A 15,769-nucleotide genomic window follows, 5' to 3' on the forward strand; every position below is an offset into this window, starting at 1 on the left:
GGTCTCACTCTAGCCCAGGCTTACCTGGAATTCACTATGGAGTCTCAGGGTGGCCTTGAACTCATGGCAATCCTCCTACCTCTACCTCCCAAGTGCTGGGATTAAAGGCATGTGCCACCACACCAGGCAATCAACATTTTTTTTTTTTCAAGGTAGGGTCTCACTCTGGTCCAGGCTGACCTGGATTTAACTCTGTAGACTCAGGGTGGCCTCTAACTCATGGTGATCCTCCTACCTCTGAGGGAGGCTATTTTTAACTCAATAGAGCAATACTGAGAAACTAGATAGAACTATTATAATAACCAAGAACATCTACACAGGTGTTCCAGTTCCTAACATATTCATTTCAATTTAAATCAAAGTAAATTCACTTTAATACATCATATTACTATCCAATATTAATATTTATCATGTTATAAAAGAAAAGTGAAGGAATTTGTGTTAGGAATAAGGCTCAGCTGGCAAGCGTGTTTTCCACACAATCATGAGGGTCTAAGAGAACACGACATGCCTTGAATTTCATTTCCCAGCATCCATTCACATAGCTGAGCATAGCTATGCACACCTGTAACCCCAATCCAGACAGGAGCAGAAACCCCAGAATCATTGCTGGGGTTCACTGGTCAGCCATTCTGACTAACTAGGTTCAGTGAGAAACTCGGTCTAAAAGAAAAAAAAAAAAAACACCAGATGCATCTGTACACAAACTTGCACACACCATACTATACATAAATGCATAAATGGAAGAAATCATAAAATGTCAAACTTCTATAAGTCATCCTTTCCCAAAATAACATTTGTAAAATCCACTTCAAACACATCTTTTCAATTAGGTTAGATTTTTCAATAACTATTTCCTCCAGAAAAAGCAAAATTTACCCACTGGTGCAGTCAGCTTCACACTGCTGGCAGAAAACACCGAACCAAGAGCTGCTTGTGTAAGGAAAGGGTTCATTTTGGCTTACTGTCTTGAGGGAAGCCACCATGGCAGGGGAAAATGATGGCATGACAATGCCTCCTGGCACATATCAGGTGAACAACATTAGCAGGTGAGTGTGCCAAACACTGGCAAGAGGAAGTTGGGTCATAAGCCTGACCCAACAATACACTGCCTCCAGGAGGATCCAATTCCCCAAATGCCACCAGCTGGAGCGTTGCATTCAGAACACATAAGTTTATGGGGGACACCTGAATCAAATCACCATAACCATTTAATATAGTACAAAAACAGTGCAAACTAAAACAAGGTTTACTACAAGCCTAGCTTTTAAAAAATATTTACTTACTTTCAAGGGGGGAGAAATAAAAGGGACAAAAAAAGAAACACCTAAGATTTCTTGCCATTGCAAATGAATTCTAGATGCATGTGCCACTTTATGCTTTGGACTTTACATGGGTACTGGGAAATCACACCCAGGCCATCAGGCTTTGCAAGCCAGTGCCTTTAACTGTGGAACCATCTTTTCACCCTAAGCCCATATAGGTGTTTTTAAATCTTATAATACAAAATTTTCATTACTGTGAAGAAAGTGGACATATACCTCAATTGAGCTAAAGGGCCAAGTAACTAGCGTTCCTTTAAATGCTATAATTTCTCTGCCTTGCTGAGAGTGATGGTGTGTATCTATAGTCCTTGCATTTGGGAGGGTGAGGTGGAATAATCAGCTGAGCCTGGGAGTTCAAGATATGACAATATAGCAATATTCTCAAACATCTAAAATGACTCACTGGTGGAAACAGAACCAAGGGAAGGAAGTTTAATCTTATGCTGGGTTGGTCACATCTTCATAGTATATTTTCTATCAGTAATTCCACCTTTTTTTTGTCTGAGTTTATTAGTGCCTTGACATTTCCAGTTCTGTATGTCCACTCTAATATCTTATAGGAGACAAAATTACATGTGGTGTTGCAGTTACATTCTTCTTGCTGGGCAAAGCACCAAACCAAAACCAAAAGGTCTTAATTTGGCTAGTAGTCTTGAGGGGAAGCTCTAAGATTGTAAGGGGCACTATGGCATAAGCAGAGACTAGACATCAGCTTTATCACAGGAGGTGGAAAACAGAAGCAGGAGAGTGAGTTGAACTAACCCTTCTCTAGCGAATATCTACCTTCCAAGTTGCTGCCATCATTCAGAACATCATGAGTTTATGGGGTTCACCTGATTGAAGTCCTCACACACATGCTTTAAATTTTCTTCTCTACCTGCCTATTTAACTACCTTTCTTTCCTTACTTGAGGCAAAGTCAGATATTTGACATAATATTGGTTACATTACCAAACAGGTGATTGGAAATAATTATTCATAGTTTAAAAATGAAATTTCAATATTATGAAAAACTTATCTCTAAATAATAAATACCTATCAAAAGAACTAAATTACAGGAGACTTATAACACACCCTACAAGGGTCATGTAACTTTGCAAAAGAGGGGATGGGAAGAATGTAAGAGTCACAGGGTACAAAGGCATTCACATTTTCATTCTCTCATTCTGCTTGTGACTAAAATAAAACATTTTAAAAATCATTTATTGGGGTTGGAGAGATGGCTCCATTCCACAACACACACATAATGCCACATACTCCAGGTCGTACATTCATCTGGAGTGAGCCCATTCTCTCTGTGTGTCTCTCTCCCTGTCTTTCTCTGTGTTTGCAAGTAAATAAATGAAAAATAAAACAAAACAAAACCATTTCTTGTGTTCAATATAACCTGGCTTTCATAGCTACAATTCATTAACACTATTATATATGAGCCTGCATATATATAACTGTATTTGTGTGTTATTTAGTCTACCATATTTTGCCATTTTACATATATTATAGCTCCTTAAACTAACATGAAAGATAAGTAGATCAATGCCAACAAAATTTTGAACCCCCTACAGTATGAAAGACAGGATTTGCATGCTTTGGATGATTGAGAAGAACAAGGTTGTAGGAATAGTCATGGTTTGATTCAAGTGTCCCCTATAAATTTAGATGTTTTGAATGACAGGTATGAAAATTAATGCCTCTTAGAGGCAGTGTATTGTTGTGGGCAGGCTTACGGGTATTATAGCCAGTTTCCCCTTGTCAGTGCTTGGCACATTCACCTGTTGCAATCATCTACCTTATGTTGGCCAGGGGGTGACATCCGTCCTCTGATCATGCCATTGTTTTCCCCTGCCATTGTGGAGCTTCCCTTTGAGTCTGTAAGCCAAAATAAATCTTTTTTTTTTTTTTTTCTTCCCAAAAGCTACTCTTGGTCAGATGATATCTGACAGCAATGTGAACCTGACTCCAATAGTAGAATTGGTACCAGAGGAGTGGGATGGCTGCTATGTGGCTTTGACCCTGTGGAGCTGATTTTTGAGAGGAATGTGGATGGGTTTGAAACCTTGGCCTAAGAGATGCCTTGCAGTGCTGTAAGTACAGCTTAATGGACTGTTCTTGTCAGAGTTGAAAGACTTGAATGTGGTAAGAACTATAGACTGTGAGGTTTGGCTTATGAGGGTGAGAAAAAGCTTTGCTTGGGTAGAAGCAGTTCATATGAGAGGCTTGCTGTTATGCACATGTCCTGAAAATTTGTGCAGGGTTGCAATGTGTAAAAATGGACTGGTGTGAGCAGAGGGATATGGCACAGAAATGATATCGTTGGGCTGAAACTTCTGCCCATTCAGCTGCAATTGTATGAGATTACAGCATTTGATAGTGGGATAGCTGACCTTCACTGGGGCAACAGGAAGAATGTAGACTCTTTTGAAGGGGCCTGAATGCTCAAGGAGTGACCTATTCTTCAAAGTCAGCTTTATTTCCCCCTGGATTAACAAACTGGCACCCTCCCTGATATTGCAGAGTATGAGAAATGCAGGAAAGACAGGGTCATTGAATTTGCAACATGGTCTTGTGTTTTGGAAACTGCCATGGGCAGTGTGAAGCAGGTTTGCTGGATGCCTGCATGCAAAACTGATGGAGCCATGAGGATGGACCCATGAGTTGCAGTGGAGACCGAGTGAAGATGTTGGGACCATGAGAAGGCTGCTAATGAGAGCTGCCAGCCCTGGATGAAGTTTTCCAGGACTGTGAGTAGCCTAGCTGGAGAGGTAGAATTGGAACTCCAGACACTTGTTGCTAGTTAGAATGACCAATATCTGTGCAAGCAATGCATGGTCTAACCTACATAGCAGCAAACAACCTAATGTGATGCTCACACAAGTGCAGTAGTGGTGCATAGCCATGGTAGGAAACCAACTGCTTTTGATTTGGCTAACTGATCTGCTCAGTGGAATGGAACCCAAAGCTGGAGCTGGGAAACAAGTCAGAACCATATCCAAAAATGAGCCTGCTCTTCATTAAACTCTCTCTAAAAAATATTGGTTGTCACATTTATTTGGTGTTAACTTTACTCTTCGTTGGAGAATCTGCTTCTCTTTCTCAGAGAGACGCAGATCCTAAGGACAGAACCATCCCATCACACCTCAAAAGGGCCCCAGCTGAAACTAAGAATAATTGGGGAAACATGCAAGAATGCTGTTTTCTTGGTGAACCAGGAACCAGCACAATGGTGAAGGACATAGACACAGAGAACAATCAATCCCTACCAAACCAGATATCCAGAGACACAGAGGCTCCCAAGATCTCAATACTAAAGCAGACCTAAAATGAACCCAATATGACTCAGAAAAATTTGTGGAAGAGGGGGCAGAAAGAATGTCAGAGCCTCATGTTGGGTCATGACACGCAGAGACATTTCTTCCTACCCCAAACTGAAGGCTAATTCTAAAATGCACGACCCGTATACCCCAACAAGGAGGGTCCCTGTGGAGGGGGGAGAATAGGGAGGAGGCTAACAATGGTACCATCTTGATTGTATTCACTAAAAACAAAATTTTTTTAAAAAATTTAATGCTGAGATAAAAAAAAGAACTATCAGGCTTGGAGACTCATCACTGATTAGAGTTGTTGGACTTGTAGCTACAGAGTTTGATGTATGCCCTGTTTAAATCTCATTTTTGTTGAATATTTGTTTGCTATGTCCAATGCCACCTTTTGCAGTGTGAAAGTTTAATCTGTGTCATTATGGGTTTGTTGGTAAGTTTTTGATATTATGGCTCAGTTAAAAGACCTTGGGCTATGGGGATATTTAAACATCTTTGAGGTTGTTAAAAGCTATGTGGACTTTTAAAGTTGGACTGAATACATTTTCTATCATGTATGATTATCAGTTTATGGGTGCCAGGGACAGAATATGGAGGTTGATTCAGGTATCCCCCATAAACTTAGGTGTTCTGAATGCTAGGTTTGAGAATTAATGCATCCTGTAGGCACTGTATTGCTGAGGGTGGACTTATGGGTATTATAGCCATTTCTCCTTGCCAGTGTTTGGTACACTCTCCTGTTGCTATTGTCCACCCTCTGCTCATGCCATTTTCCTCTGCCACCATGGAGCTTCTCCTCAAGTCTGTAAGCCAAAATAACCCCCTTCCCACAAAGCTGCTCTTTGTCAGGTGATTTTTGCCAGCATTGCAAACCCAACTGCAACAAATATCAAATACAAACCTACAAATCATCACAAAATAGGGGTACAAATAAAATGCTATTCATGCTAAAAGGAGGGACAGATTAACAATTCACTTATAGTGCTTAAAGAAGTGATATAAATTAAATTACATTTTAGTAGACTAAGATTTAAATACCTATACTGAGCAAAGTACCAGCCCATACCTAACTAAACTTTTAAATAAAAAAAATAACTTCACAAACTCCTTATTTACCTCAAAGACCAATTCTACAATATCTCATATTCCTTGGTATGATGCTATCATGTTTCATGTGACCTCTGAAAATGTCTTCTCTTCTATTAGAAAATCAATCACTTACTCTAAGAGTTGTGGTTATTCTCTAATCTTGCAGGCACTAAGTATATTTAAGATAGCATCAGTGTGTATTTGCCCATTTACATTACTATCTTATATACAGTACGCCAACTCTTTCGTGGAACATCTGACCACAGTTGAGTTGGGTTCTCTATGTCTAGATTTCTGAGGAAATAGGTACACACCTTAGAATCAGACAAATTTCAAATAGTTTACGTCCCTTTTCTTGAATACCAATTTTGGTTGCTTTGCGGTGGCTTTCTGGAACACCATGTGTATAAGGTTGCCAAGGCCAGTATCAACTCAGATTCAGACCCTGGCTGTGGAACTAATTACCTGCATGACCTCATACTTCAGCTTCCATATATGAAAAGAGATAATAATGGTACTTAGTAGGGTGGCTGAAATGATTAAAATGGTTACAATTTAGAAAATCTACAGTTATGCCTGGTGGAAGGCCTAAATAAATATTAGCAATTTTCATAGAAGCAATATTCTGTATATTTGCTAATTCAGACCTAAGCAACAATAATTGGGGATTGAATCTTAATTAGTTTAGTGCTATACCTCTGAGGAAAGGCATTATGCATATTTCTAGTTCAAAAAAACAGAACATAACTTGTCACACTGAGACTACCCTTAATATTTGAGGCTCTCTGCTGGGGATGTTCACTGAGACATAGAGGAATGAAAGTCATGTGTTATAGGGAAATGAAATATGATTCTGTCTATAAACAACAAATCATTGGTTCTCTCTTTTATCATTTGTAAACCAGGCATATACAGTTTCTACTTGATAATATGTCCGTGAAGGTTACAAGAAGTAATGGATGTGAAAGTACCTAGTGTACAATCAGACACTGTATATACTCAACAAATCTGATTCTGTAAGGTACCAAACTCTCTTTAACCATTTTATAGCTCAACAACAGTGTAAACCGTCAAGTGCACCAGGCTAACAGGCCTGCAAGCTCCCGGAAGATTCTCGTGTTTCTGCTTCTGCATTCTCCTACATTGTCGACATACTGTGATTACGGATATTGTGCTACAGCATTTGGCTTTATGTAGGTTCCAGAGATTTAAACTTAGGTACTTCCACTTATGCAAGAGCTTTATCCAATAGGCCATTTCCCCAGTCCAAGTTTTCACAATTTAACTTGTTTATTTGAAACTTACACTTCTCCTTTTCAGAACTAACTGTAGTGACAACTTAATTCTTAGAAGTTGTCTGAGATATATGCATGGGTTTTATGGTATATGCTTGAATACTTTTATGTAAGGAACATTTGAGATTGGGTTCAATCACGTGTGATATTGTTTATAGTCTTAATAGTGTTAGGAAGCATTGTTTTGTGCCTTTAAGGGCTTAACCCCCATTAAGGGAAGCCATTCTATTACATACGATATAACAAGATGGGACAAGATTGACAGATTAACAGTGATGCATCAGAGAAGCAGCATAACAATACTCTTAGAATTTATACAATATCTGCTCCTACAATGCATAAACCACAACCCCATAGGGAATATCTGCAACCTAACTGAGGAGTGCCCCAATGGAATGGGGGCAGGGACATGGGAAAAGAGGGTACCAACACATTGTGTACACATATGAAATATGTTCATACTAGTTATAATAATAAACATAAAAATAATTTATAAAATGTCATTGTCTCAGAAAGGCAAGCTGAAATCTCTAAAGGTTAGGTCCAGCCAACTATGTTTTATCTTAATTTCTACACGATTGTTACTGATGTGTGCAAAAATTGAGAACCTCTAGGTTAATGTAAACTCAAGAAAAGTAACACAAATCTGTACCTCAAGAGCAAAGAAGTAAATAAAGTGATTCTAAAGGTCAAGTGCAGAAAAAAAAGGCACTAGAGATAGAACAAATTGGCAAAGACATCAGCAGAAAAGAATCAAAAGTCCAGAAATATTCTCTGTATATTAACAAACTTAGAACAAGGAAGGATTGTAGAAACAATTGGTTATCACTTATATGCAAATATTAAATTAGCCAACCAACTAAATAAGTAAATAAAAAGACAGAAAAGCAAGCTACTTATATAATGCACACAATTTTTTTTTATTTATCTTTATCAGAGAGGGAGAGAGAATGGGCACACCAGGGCCTCCAGCTGCTGCAATCAAACCCCAGATGCATGTGCCACCTTGTGAACATGTACAACCTTGTCCATGTGTCACCTTGTAAATCTGGATTATATGGGATCTGGAGAGTTGAAATGGGTCCTTATGCTTCCCAGGCAATTGCCTAAACTGCTAAGCCCTCTCTCCATCCCTGCATTAATTTTTATAAACCAAGAAGCAGAGCCCTTCCTAAGCCAGACAAACACATCAATTGGAGGAAGTGATACCTGCAAAATAAAAAGCACATACAAAGACTAGTTTCCCTAACTCACAAAGCTATTCCAAATTAAAACTATTTTTTAAAGTCAATGAAAGATATAGAAGAAAAACAACATTTCTCTTTATCACAGATGGATATAAATGAAAATACCACAAATTTCTAATGACATAAATTGTTTTTATTGATTGATTGTGTGTGTAGTGTGTGTATATAGCACATGCACCTATGTGCAGATATTTAGAAGTATACAGAGGCCAGAGAAAAGTGCTGGGTGTTTACTATTGTTCAACCATGTTTTAAGATGGAGTCTCTCACTCAATCTAGAGATGCCATTTTTATTCAGACTGGCTGAATAGTAACCCCAGTGACTTTCAGGTCTCTGTTCCCTGCAGAAGTAGGCCTATTGGCTGTTTACAATGGTACTAGATCAAATTCAGGGCAAGGAGGCCCTCCTAGGTACTAATGCTTATATGGCAAACACTCTTACCAAAAAAGCCATCTCCCAAACCAACAAAGGAAATATATTCTACAGGAATTTATCCTGTAACTTTATCATTACCTTTGGTCAAAAACATGTAAGAATATTTACTTCCTTATTTTTGAAGTGATAAATAGTAGACTAGTTGTAAATTACAAAGGTTTTTAATTAGAATATGCAGAAATTGTGGATTACCCTCTGGCTAATTATCAACACATTCCAAAAATGAAGTAAACAAGTAAAAAAATAGCATCCAAATAAAATAGACAGCTCATCTTTTCAGTATCTCTAAAGTAAGCTGCTAGGTTACATACTTGTAAAATGGTGATAAATAGGTAGTATTTTTCTATGTTTTAAAGAAACCTTAAAAATCTGAAATTACTTCTCTATACATACATGCTTCTTTAGACATACTTATGAATACACAATAATTGTAAACATTAGTTAAAATCTTGTTTGGGATTAGGGGGGCTAAGTCTATAAGGTAGAAATGTTATTCATTACCTTTTTTGGTTGTATTTATATAATTTGAATCTTAAAAAAAAAAAAGCTTAATTTTTGAAATGGTGGACTAAAGCCCTCCAAAAGTGTCCATCCTCTGGAAAACAATAACAACAGTGGTAGAAACTGTCAAATTCACCTTTTTCAGAACTCAGTAAATGAATTAAAGGCTTACAAGAATACAATGAGTGTTTCTGAAAGTGCCTGGACCTCATCTACAAACAACAACAAAGGAACAAAACAAAAAGGAAGAAGAGCATCTGAATCTCAACAAAAATGAATATTGTGACTTTTAAATTTGTCTAGGCCAGTAAAGTATGCTCACTGGGGGCAGATGGCAGAGAAAACAGAGGATAGCCAAGATCCATCTATGAGAAGATATCAAACTGCTCATCATTAGATGTGCTACTTCTACAACATCTGCCAGGGACCAGGAGAAATTGCAGAGGAAGCAGTGGCATGAATATTGCTTTTACTGCTAGCCTGACAACCAGCCCCCAGGCAATGGTGACAGAGACAGTGATCAATCAAAATCCATCAAAGCAGAAATCCAGAGGCTACAGAGAGTTCAATACAAAATCAGACTGCCAACAGCTCTTTCATGGCTCCAGGAACATTGTGGAAGAGGGAACAGAAAGATTGTAAGAGCCACCAAGTAGGTAGGAATACCATGAGATACAGTGCCCCACTTTCCCCTGGGGAATAACTGAGGCCTTCATGCCCCACAGTGTATACCATGGGGGAGGACCCTCAAGGTGGCAGAAGAGTATAACCTGTTATATATAGAATAAGATTTTTTTAAAATTGCCATAAGCTCACCTACTTTTCCAGCTGTGGAGTAGCCTTGAAAGTCAAGTATCTTTACAATGGTGGTTGTGAAAACCAGTAGTTTAATAGCAGCTGAGAGTTTAGTTCTTCATTTGCAAATAGGTAAATAAGGTTCTTCAATATCTACTTTTAGAGTACTGTTACTATTTTTGACCTGACTGCTTACTAATCTCCAAGGTAAAGACTCATCTTCATTCATTTCAGTTAACTCTGGACTATTTTATCCAAGTTGGTCTTTATAGCATTTCTCAGAAAACAATCAGCAGTAACTGTTTAGCAGGACAGGTGCTGGAGTTTCATTAGCAGCTACAGCTGACATAAAATTCAGCAGGAAAAGACCAAAATTTTTCCTGTATGATCTAAGAGCAGGAAAAAGACAAACTTGTTTACTCTCACCATTTCTATTCATTTCTCTTGCCAGGACAATTAGGAAAGAAAAAGAAGTAAAGGGAATCTAAATCGGAAAGGAGGAAGGAAAATCTTGTTTTCAAATATGATCCTATAAGTAGAAAATTTCAGACCCCTTGAAAAATTATAATAATAAATACATTCAGTAAAATAGCAGTTTCCAAAACTAACATCCCAATGTCAGTAATTATACCTGTTGCAGTCCGGTTTGCCTTGCTGGTAGAAATCACCCAACCAAGAGCAGCTTCTGGGAAAAAGAGGTTTATTTTGGCTTACAGGCTTGAGGGGAAGCTCCACGATGGCAGGGGAAAACGATAGCATGAGCAGAGGGTGAACATCACCCCCTGGCCAACATAAGGTGGACCATAGCAACAGGAGGGTGTGCCCAACACTGGCATGGGGAAACTGGCTATAAAGCCCATAAGCCCGCCCCCAACAATACACTCCCTCCAGGAGGCATTAATTCCTAAATATCTATCAGCTGGGGAGCTAGCATTCACAACACCTAAGTTTATGGGGGACACCTGAATCAAACCACCACAATACCTTACTCCAACAATAAACTTTCTTAAAATAATTAAGAAAACAACCTTCATTACTGAGTACTAAAAAGTTCTGAGGTGAAAATTTCAGTCATTGAAAATATCCATCCTATTCAATGTGATCCACACTCAGTGTAATCCTATTAAAATACTAATGTCATTTTGCACAAACATAATAAAAGCAATAATCCTAGAAATTGCATGGAACCAGAAAAAAGCCACAAAATAGCCAATGAAATGAACAAAAATAATAAAAATGGAGGTACCACACTCTGATTTTAACATATATTACAAGCTATTATAATAAAAGTTATACTGGCATTAATAGCAACTATTAACAAATAAAATAGGATTAAAAACAAAACAGTAGTACTGACAGAAATCTGTCTTCTTTTGGGAAACCTTGTAGGTCTCTCTGATCAAGAGCTCATTGTGGATGTCAGCCACATGCTAGTACTGGGAGTTACAGCTCAGCACCCTAGGAGAGAAAGAAGAAAAAGACAAGTAATAGAAAAGAGATAGAGAGAAGAGGGGGAGAGAGAGACACAGAGAGGGCAGGACAGAAACAGAAGGAGATTAAGGTCAGTCTTCATTGTACCCTCACCCAGGCCTTGTGATTCAGCTGTTTTCTCTAAGGGCCTGGTGAAGTTTCAACCATTTGGTCTGTCATTTAGGATGCAGAATTTTATGGTACCATTGCCAGGCAACTCATGGTCTAAGCTACTCAGCAGCTAACAATCTGACGTGATGCTCCCACAGTGCAATAGTGGTGCACAGTCATGGCTGGAAACCAACTGCTCTTGATTTGACTAACTGATCTGCTCAGTGGAATGGAATCCATAGCTGGAGCTGGGAAACAAAAGTCAGAATCATATCAAAAAATGAGCTGCTCTCCATTATCAAGCTACCACCAATCATGGGCTACAAGAGGGCCTACACATATTACATTCTCTCTCTCTAAAAAATAAAAACAAACAAACAAACAAAAAAATAAAACAAGGGCTGTCCCATTTATTTATCTGGTGCTAACTTACTCTCTGTCGGAGAATTTGCTTCTCTTTTATCAGTTAGACACAGGTCCTAAGGAGAAAACCACCTCATCATACCTCAAAAGGGCCCCAGCTGAAACAAAGGATAATTGTGGAAACATGCAAATATACTGTTTTCTTGGTGAACCTGGTACCAGCACAATGGTGAAGGAGATAGACAGAGAGAATAATCAACTCCTACCAAATCAGATATCCAGAGACACAGAGGCTCCCAAGACCTAAACACTGAAGCAGACGTAAAATGAACCCAACGTGGTTCAGGGAAATTTGTGGAAGAGGGGCAGAAATGTCAGAGCCACACATTGGGTCATGATACACAGAGACATTGCCTCCTATTCATAACTGATAGCTAACCCCACAATGCATTCCACAACAAGGAGGGTCCCTGTGGAGGGGGGCAGCCAGGGAGGAAGCTAACAATGGTACCAACTAGATTGTACTCACTTAGTACAAAACTAATAAAATAAAAAAAAAAACAAAACAGAAATCAGCTCAAGTATTTATGGTCAGTTAATTTTCAAAAAAGATGTTAAGGGCTGGAGAAATGGCTTGGTGGTTTAAAGTGCATATGTACAAAATCTGATAACCTAGGTTTGATTCCCCAAGACCAGATGCACAAAGTGGTACATGCTTCTGGAGTTCATTTACAGTGGCAAGAAGCCCTGGCAGGCCTATTCATGCATGCATGCATCCATCCATCCATTCATTCTCTCTCCTTGCAAATAAATAAAAATATTTTTTAAAGGTGTCAAACAATCTCTCAAATAACTGTATACTCCCTTTAGCCTATGGTGCTTGCACTCTTAGTTGAGAATCTGTTTTATTTTACAGATGTCAGAGAAGATGGAAGAGAGCCACAATCCACCAATAAGACAAGAAGATAGTAGACTGCCACCTCTACCACATCTGCCAGGGTCCAGGAAGCAGCAACATGAATTCTGCTTTTACTGCTAGCCTGACAAACATCGCCAGGGTGATGATGACAGACAGTGATCGATCAAAACCTATCAAAGCAGAAAGCTACAAACTACAAAGAACTCAACTCTAAATCAGACTGTCACCAAGCATGCCATGGCTCAGAGAACACTGCACTAGAGAGGGAAGAAAAATTGTAAGAGCCACAGAATGAGAGTAACCTGAGACATGGTCACCCCTGCTACCTCACAGGGACTGAGGGCTTCATGCTCCACAGTGGATACCATGATATCAGGGGGAGGGCCTCCAGGATGGCAGGGGCTGGAGCAAGAGTAAAGAAGAGTATAACCTGTTATATTCCATATAAAATAGAATTATTTTAAAAAGTTATCAGATATATACAATAGAGAAAGGACAGTCTCTTCAACAAACAGTATTGGATATTCATATGCAGAGTAAATTTGCAAAAATAAATTGTTTTAATTTTATATTAGGTATAAAAATCAACTGAAAATGGGTATAAGCCTTAACATAGTAGGAAGAATTTTAAGCATAGTGCCTAATACTCTTAAATTACATAGAGGAATAATTCTTCAATACTGTTCTAGGAAATCACTTCTTGGGAACAAAAGCAAAAACAGACAGAAAAGAACTGAATGAACTAAGAAGCTTCACAACAAAAGAAAGAACAAAGTGAGGAGACAACCAAAGGACTAGGAGAAAATACCTATAAACCACACAGTGAAAAAGGGCTAGAATACAAAATAAATAAGGAACACAAATAACTCAAGAGAGAAAAATGAAGAGATGAAAAATAGGGCAAGGATATAAATAGGCATTTCTCAAAAGTGGTATGAATGGACAAGAGACATTAAAAAATGATCATAATTTTAAATCATCAAGTCAATGTAACTTAAAAGCACAGAAAGATATCACCCCATACTCAGTAAGATGATTATTAACAGTCGTTCTTCCTACCTCCCAACCCAATTCACTCATGCTATTCTTCTTCCTTGGGTCTGGTAGAATGAATCCTACAAAAAAAAGGTGGCAAAAAGGGATCTGTAACCATCTACTACGTTATAACTCATGAGTACATCATCAACATTCACAATTACATCAATAATTAATATAACATCTTTAAAAATTAGGTTGCTGGGGTTGTGGAGATGGCTCCAGTTAAAGGCACTTGCTTACAAGCCTGCCAGCAAGAGTACAATCTCCAAGGGCCCATGCAAACATTCACATGTATCTGTGATCCCAAAGAACTTATGGAAATGGGCGGCAGAGTCAGCAGAAATCAGGAAGCTTGTGGGCCAGCGATGGTGGTGTACACAAAGCAATAAAAACAAAACAACCTGTCTCACACAAAGTGAAAGGAGAAACCAAACACCCTGACATTGTTCTCATAAATCTCCACATAAATCTGTGGCACTTGTGTGTGTATGTGACACAAACACAGCTTTTTAAAAAAATAGGTACCTTGGGAACTCAAACTGATACAGAAATATGCCATGAAAGAGGTGATGACTCCAGATGTGTGCATTGACACCTGTTTCAACAAAGCTCTGTTTCCCCCCAAAATAAAGAATAACCCACACCATATCTATTCCTTAGATGTCTAGAGACATTGGGTAAAGATTTACAGAAACAAGCTCTATATGCTGATAACCTATGTTTTATGACCAGATTCAAAATTTTTCAGTTGATGTGAGTAAGATCTATTCACAGACTAACAAATAACTTTAAAAATTACATCCCAGGGCTGGAGAGATGCCCTAGAAGTTAGGCACTTGCCTATGAAGTCTAAGGATCCCAGTTTGAGGCTCAATTCCTCAGTACCCATGTAAGCCAGCATGTGGTGTTCATTCATTTGCAGTGACTGGGGGCCCTGTTGCACCCATTCTCTCTCTTAGTCTCTTTCTCTCTCTCTCTCTTAAATAAATAAATAAATATTTAAAACCAATTATATTAAGGGCTAATTGGTTATAATAAAAAGATGAACGCACAAAAGTTTTAACAAAGATATAGAGAAAATAGAGCACATATACACTCTAAAGAAATATAGATGTTCTGAAAATAGAATTACCACATTATTTCAAAATCCTACCAATGGGCATGATACACACAAAAGAATTGGTATTAGTAGGTTGGGGGGAGATCTCTGGTATCGTGTACACTCAGTATTATTCACAATAACTAGGAGATAGAAGAATCCTAAGTGCTCGTCAATTAAAAGACTAAGAGAAAAAATGCTCAATAAGTACACAATGGTATATATTCTTAATAAAGAAGAAAATTTCATTTTTATGACAATACCGATGGAAGGAGGACATTATGCTTAGCCACTTATGTATGAAATCAAAAGAAGCAAATCCTATAGAAACAGCAGAAACATAGTAGACCAAAGTCCACACAATTTCAGGAAGACTGAGGGATTAATTATTTTACTGCAGGGTAGTCACAATTAATACTGACATGTCATGCCTGTAAAATTGCTATGTTTACTGTTCTTACTATAAGATAGTGATGTGGTGAGAGATATGCTAACTGGTTTGATTAAATATCCCATAATGCACCTACAGACCAAAACATTGTAGTGTACTCTATAATAAATAAACAGTTATTTGTCAACTAGAAAATTTAAAAAGCAAAATTATTTTATTTAAATCTGATTGCTGTCTTTAATGTGTCAATTTTAAGATGGATTAATAAAAATAAGTGCAAATTATTTCAAAAAAATCTCTGGAGTTTTATAATATGTTAAGCATCTTTTAAATTCTGCTTACAAGAAAATGCATTAAGTATTTGGAAGACATAGCAT

At 38.1% G+C, this 15,769-nt stretch overlaps 1 long non-coding RNA gene across 1 annotated transcript in view; it reads right to left on the minus strand.

Annotated features, from left to right (window-relative positions):
• LOC123460182 overlaps window positions 1–13,981 on the minus strand; it is an 80,853-nt gene extending 66,872 nt beyond the window's left edge. Inside the window, exon 1 of the long non-coding RNA XR_006636836.1 lies at window positions 13,924–13,981. This is a non-coding gene — a long non-coding RNA (uncharacterized LOC123460182). The remainder of the gene's footprint in view (window positions 1–13,923) is intronic.
• Window positions 13,982–15,769: the final 1,788 nt, after the last annotated feature.

This window comes from Jaculus jaculus, chromosome 4, assembly GCF_020740685.1.
Source record: "Jaculus jaculus isolate mJacJac1 chromosome 4, mJacJac1.mat.Y.cur, whole genome shotgun sequence".
Taxonomy (NCBI): domain Eukaryota; kingdom Metazoa; phylum Chordata; class Mammalia; order Rodentia; family Dipodidae; genus Jaculus; species Jaculus jaculus.